Here is a 6,524-nt window from a genome sequence, read left to right on the forward strand (position 1 = left end):
CCCTCCTGCAAATAAACCTGCTGGAACCCACACCAGAGGCCCCTCTCAACCTTCTTTGCTTCCAGTCTGACGCAGGCCTAAATCAGCGGCCACCCGACGTGCTTCCTCTGAAGAGGAGCCAGCGCATGCATCTATCTCGCACTGATCCCACAAAGTCATCCAGTGAGGATGCTGTGGAGGCTAACGCTGCGTCCCCTCTGCCCGAGGGCACGCCGAGGCTTGTGATAACAAGCCCCCAGTTGCGTTAGCTGCTATAGCATGAATACATATTGGCCAGCCATGGCTTACTGGATCTAACATCTTTGACAAGTAAGCTATTGGTCTCTTCACTCCTCCCCACTCCTGAACTAGAACTCCATGAGCTACTCCACTTTCCACGTTCACATACAGATGAAAGGGTTTTTCTAATGAGGGTAAGCTTAAAGCTGGTACTGAGGCGAGTTTTAATTTCAATTCCTCTAATTTACCATTATCCTCTTTGGTCCATTTTGTATCATCTCCTTCTGTCAACTTTTCATACAGAAATTTTACAGCTTGTGTATATCCTTCGATCCATAGTCTACAATATCCCAATAATCCAAGTAGCTTTCTAATTTCTCTCTTTGAAGAGGGAGGGGGAAGGGATAGAATCCCTTCCATTCTCTCAGGGTTTAATTTTCGACTTACCTTGTTTATTAAGTGACCAAGATATTTTACTTCTGATTCTACAAATTGCTGTTTCCCTTTTGATACTCTTAACCCCTTTTTCTCCAAGAAAATTCAGAAGTTTTATCATTGCTTCCCTGACTTCACTTTCAGCTTCCCCGACTTCACTTTCAGCTTCCCCAGATAATAAGAGGTCATCCACATACTGGATGATTTGTATTTCTGGTGGAGTAGGGAAAGCTTGTAATATTGTTTCTAAAGCTTGTCCAAATAGGTTTGGTGATTCTGTAAATCCCTGTGGTAATCTTGTCCATCTTAGTTGCTGCTTTTTCCTGGTATTTGGATCCTCCCATTCAAAGGCGAAAATATCTCGGCTTTCTTCAGCCAGTGGGCAGGTCCAGAAAGCATCTTTTAAATCCACTACACTAAACCACTGATGCTGGGGTGGGACTTTACTTAGGAGAGTATAAGGATTGGGTAGGATAACGAGCCCGAGTCCTCTTACTAACTTCCCGTAAGTCTTGAACTAATCTATAAGTCCCATCAGGCTTTTTTATTGGTAGAATAGGGATGTTATGAGGAGACATACAAGATTCTAATGTCCCATCCTTTATTAGTCTTTCTATTACTGGTTTCAAGCCTTCTCGTCCTTCTAAGGATATAGGGTACTGACGTACATGTATGGGACATTCTTCTTTCTCAATCGTGACCCTTATGGGGTCAATATCCAGTCCTCCCCTATTCCCTTCCCCAGCCCAAACTTCCTTGTTAATTCTTTTCATCTTCTTGACCAAGTTTTAAAATTTTAGCTGTCATTTTCCCTTCTTCTGGTATAACTCCTATTCCCAACTCCACCTGTAAATCCCTCCCTAATAAATTGCTACCTGCCCCAGGGACTAATAAAACATCCTCCATCCAAATTCTAGTTTTCCCTTCTATTACCACATCTTTTATGACAGGAACTATAAAACTTTCTCCTTTTGCCCCTGTAACTTTTATGGTATCTTTACTTATACTACAACCTTTTGGAGTATTCACTAAGTTTTTTCAGCCCCTGTATCAACCACAAATTCTAACTGCTCCTCCTGGGGGCCAACTTTTAAAGTTATCACAGGCTCTAGATGGTATTTGTCCCTTAGAAAATAGAGCTGGTGACATCCCTATTCCTCGTCTGGACCTATTTCTCCACAGTAATAGCAAGCAGAATTTTAGAATGCTCCTGAGTTTTTGTTTGTACTGAGTTCCTGGTTTTTTCCCTTTTCCCCTTTTCTAAAGCCCGAATTTCTAGGAGTGGTATCCAAGGACTTCAGATTCCTTTGAAAGTTACTTTCTCTCATAGTGGCTACCATAATTTTTGCTTCTACTTTGGCTTTTTCTTCATCTCTCCTGACATAAACTTTTTGAGCCTCTTTTAATAAATCATTTAATGATCTTTCGTGCCAGTCTTCCAATTTTTCTAGTTTCTTCCTAATATCTGGCCAAGCATGAGTGACAAAAGTGACTTTTAGTAGAGCCTGCCCAGCTACTGTCTCGGGATCTATCCCAGAAAATTGTTTCCTATTTCTCCTAAGTCTCTCTAACCATTCAGTTGGAAACTCTTCCTTTCCCTGTTGCCCTTCAAAAGCCCTTTTTAAATTCTGCCTTCAAGGTGCTGCCTCTTTTATTCCTTTGATTGTTAAATTACGGTAATCATTCATATTCCTTCGCCTAGCCTCTTCATTGTGATTCCAAGCAGTGGGTGTCAATAGCAAGTTTTGGTCTCCTGGTGGTCCCTGCTGGTTTTCTCTTTCCCAGATTCTCATACCCGCAACTTTAATCATTTCTCGTTCCTCTTGAGAAAATAATATTTTCATTATTGCTTGCATCTCTTCCCAAGTGAAAATGTTTGGACCTAAAAATTGATCTGATTGTTCAGCTGTACCCATAGGATCGTCTAATAGTCCTTTGATCTCTTTTTTAAAATCTCTAACCTCCGAAGAAGTGAGGGGGACATTTACAAATCCTGTTCCCCCAGCTCCCATTGGAATTTCCCTTAAAGGGAACAAACGGACTTCCCCATCCCAAGTCTTGTGTCCTTTTTCTCTTACGATACTTCTTTCCTGTCTTGGGGGGTGTCAGGAGAGGGCTGTTCTGTAACTGAGCTCCCCATACTTTGGTGTGTTGCTTCCTCCTTAAGAGAACAGCAGAAGCGGCCGTTGGGAACGGTGCCGGCAAGGGAGTGGGGTAGGAGGTGGCAGTCCTCTCCGAAACGGATTCCTCCAGGAGTGGTGGGAGGCGTAGGCGGGGGCTGCCACTGGAACGCCAAGGGGACAAGTTCTTCCGGTGGATACCAGAGTTTAGTGTGGACTCTGTACACGGTCCACAGCAGTCATGGCGGCAGGACTCTGTGCTGCCGGCGGACCCAGCGTGGCCCGCGGGACCGAAGCCAGGTTCAATGGAGCCATGGCAGACCACACAGCGGGGGCAGGGGCTGGTGGAATGGCCGCGGACATCGGATCTGGAGCCGGAGCCGGGACTGGGGCCGCCGCTGGGGCAGGGGCAAGGGCAGGGGGAACCCCAGAAGCGGCGGGCTGGGCTGCCACAGAACAGATACCTGGACTAGGGATGGGCGGGACACCGAAAGCGGTGGGCTGGGCTGCCGCGGAACAGATACCCAGACTAGGGACGGGGGGGACACCAAATGCGGCGGGCTGGGCTGCCACAGGACCTGCAGGGGCTGAAGGGGGCAGCGGGAACACCGGGGCTACCGGCAGAGCTGCTGCCGCTGGGACAAGTGGTGGAGCCGTGGGTGGTGCCATAAGAGCCAGGACGGGTGGGACCTTGGGCCCCAAGACTGGCAGTGCAGCTGCGAGTGGCGCAACAGGAGCCTGGGCTTGGGGGGGGGGCAAGTGGGAATGGAGGGGGCGATGCTTCCAGGGGGTCTTAGCCCTTCTCTTTCTTGTTTTCCCTTTGCTTCTTTGCTGAGGTCTCTGAAAACTTAAAAATTCTTATCCCCTTAGGCTCTATGTTTCCCACCCAGTATGAAGCATATTTGCCTTCTTCTGTGTTAAAGGATTCTTTTGAATTTACAAATACTTGTAAAGCCTGACAGATCCAAACTTCAGAAGAGCCATACCTGGGCCAGAAAACATGGTCAGATCTTATTTCCTTCTCGGCCTAATCAAACATACAAAACTGTATCATTTTGACTTTGCTCTTTTTTCTTGTACTTGGGTTAGTATTCCAGTTAGCTAACTTAACTCCCGGAGGGCTTTCCTGGGGTATCTCTGCTGGCACGCCTCTATTCCTTTTTTTATTTCCTGATTCTTGCTTACTGGTTTTATGTCCCATTTTCTCAGATTCTTATCTACCTTTCCCAGGCCTTTGTTTCCCACGTTTTTTAACCAATCCAGACCCCACCTTCCCTTTCCCCTTTCCTCACCTAGAAATACCAAAGTTCCCTCCTCTTAATACAATATGCCTCCCTCCAAAAAAATAAAGTTATACTTCAGGGTTTAACATTTCTATCACATACATTTTCATTCATTCATTCTCACTCACTCCTTTTTATTGTTCCAATATCTCTTTCTCAAACACTATCAGTCACAACCACACAAGATTAAGGCACCTTTTAATTTTAAATGGTTGGCTAATATTCACCCATGGGCCCAATGTTCCAGGTTTCTTGGATTAATCCTCAACTTAGCAGAATTAAACCCAAATTTCTTGGATCCAATCCTCAATTCGACAGTCTCAAAACCCAAATTTCTTGGATTAATCTTCAATTTAGCAGAATTAAGCCCGAATATCTTGGATTTAATCCTCAATCTGGCAGTCTTAAAACCCAAATTTCTTGGATCCAGTCCTCAACTTAGCAGAACTGGGCCCAAATTTCTTGGATTCAATCCTTAATTCAGCAGTCTTAAAACCCAAATTTCTTGGATTCAATCCTCAATTCAGCAGTCTTAAAATGTAGGTACAAAAATGCTGTTAGTGAGGAATTTTTTGTTATTTTCTAAGTCCGTGAGAGACTTTTCTCTCTCACAGAAGAGATAGCAGGGAATGTAAACAACCAAGCCACCTGCAACCTTGAAAAGTCTTGCTTATGGTATAGTAGAAAAATACTTTGATAATGGATGTTTTAGGATTTTGGCCAATCACCCCCAAGGGGTGGCTGGTCCTTTGTCCAATTAGACTATGAAGAAAAATGTCTATAAAAGAGTTTGTAAAGTAATGAAATAAATCAATCTTGCTGCACAATTCCTGCCTGTTGGATCTTCTCTCCTCCTCCTCCCTATGGCTGTGGGACACGGTGATATACCGTAGGAATCAGGCCTGCGGTAGTATTAAAACCCAAATTTCTTGGATTCAATCCTCAACTTGGTAGAATTAAGCCCAAATTTCTTGGATTTAATCCTCAATCTGGCAGTCTCAAAACCCAAATTTCTTGGATTCAATCCTCAATTTGGCAGAATTAAGCCCGGATTTCTTGGATTTAATCCTCAATCTGGCAGTCTCAAAACCCAAATTTCTTGGATTCAATCCTCAACTTGGCAGAATTAAGCCCGGATTTCTTGGATGTAATCCTCAATCCGGCAGTCTCAAAACCCAAATTTCTTGGATTCAATCCTCACCTTGGCAGAATTAAACCCGAATTTCTTGGATTAATCCTCAACCTGGCAAATTTTTAGGGGCTTTCTTACTTTTTGTCTCATTTCCTCGTGATTTGTACTAGGAAACTCTTGGCCCCCTTTCTTCAAGGGATCCAATCCCTCCCCTGAAACCCATTCCCAGTTAAACTGGGGGTTCTTTCACTCCTTTTATTTTTCGCTTTGCCTCTTTACTGACTGCTTCCCTCACGGGAGAGCAGAAATGCAGCCTCAGAAGCTCCTCACTCGCTTTGCAGGTCTGGGGGTAACCAGCCCATGTCTCATACATACACTTTCATCCCCCGTATCTGCTCTCCCCCCAATAAAAAGAGGAAAGAAAAAAATACTCACCTTTCTCTGAGTCTTCGTGCACAAGATTTTTACGTGTTTAACTACCACGGTATCTTAGGGAGCCTTTTCTTTCCTTTCTTTTTGCTTTATTGTCTCCTCTCTTGTCCTCCAGGTGTTTGACCTGCAAACCCCCCAACGCACGCCAGGAAACACAAAGCAAGGCCGCCAAAAGCGGGTGGGGGCGCCCCCCCCTGCTCTGGGTTCCCTGGGAGACCTCAGACCTTTTTCCTGTACGGGCCACCAATTGTGAAAAACAAGGTTCACTCTTCGTAAAATTTTAAAAAAAGTTTAATAAAAGGGACAATTAGGAGACAATAGCAAAAAGGGTATTACGGCCGGGTGCTTTGACAGAGAGCCAAAGGCACACCTCTACATCTAAAGATCATCTTTAAAAGTACATCTCTTATTGCATATTCATCACAATCATGCATGATTCATAAATTCTTTGGAGTTTCTGTGTATCATCCCATCAGCCTTATCTTCCTCCTTGGCTCCATTCTGTCTCTGCTCCCTCCATAAATTCTTCTCTCTGGTTTCTGGTTTTCTTTTTCTCTGATAAGATACTCCAGGAATGTGAAGACTTTCTCTGCCTATCTTTTCTAAATTGACTACATAAACAATAGACATTCTATATCATGTATTACATTACAGAACCTAGGTAGTTTATCTAACATTATGTAACATGAGAAAAGCCAACATCACAATACATTCATAACAGATTCATTGTTATTCCAGGATTGCAAGCTCTTCCCTAATGACTTTTTCCCAGTGCTCTATCACACTTGCTTTGAATTTTAACGCTTCAAGAGATGGAGAGTTTCAACAGTCATTGCTGCCTAGGAAGGAAAGGTTTTCGTTGGTTAAAAGTTATTGAATGTGCTATTCTTTCTAAACATCAAA

General features: G+C 43.9%; 1 long non-coding RNA gene across 1 annotated transcript in view; it reads right to left on the reverse strand.

Annotated features, from left to right (window-relative positions):
- Nucleotides 1-6,289, reverse strand: part of LOC121663324 — a 16,626-nt gene extending 10,337 nt beyond the window's left edge. The window contains exon 1 of the long non-coding RNA XR_006015599.1: nucleotides 5,625-6,289. This is a non-coding gene — a long non-coding RNA (uncharacterized LOC121663324). The remainder of the gene's footprint in view (nucleotides 1-5,624) is intronic.
- Nucleotides 6,290-6,524: the final 235 nt, after the last annotated feature.

Source organism: Corvus kubaryi, unplaced genomic scaffold (genome assembly GCF_017639235.1).
Source record: "Corvus kubaryi isolate FWS band 111438036 unplaced genomic scaffold, C.kubaryi_AGA036_p1.0 37270, whole genome shotgun sequence".
In the NCBI taxonomy this organism is placed as follows: Eukaryota; Metazoa; Chordata; class Aves; order Passeriformes; family Corvidae; genus Corvus; species Corvus kubaryi.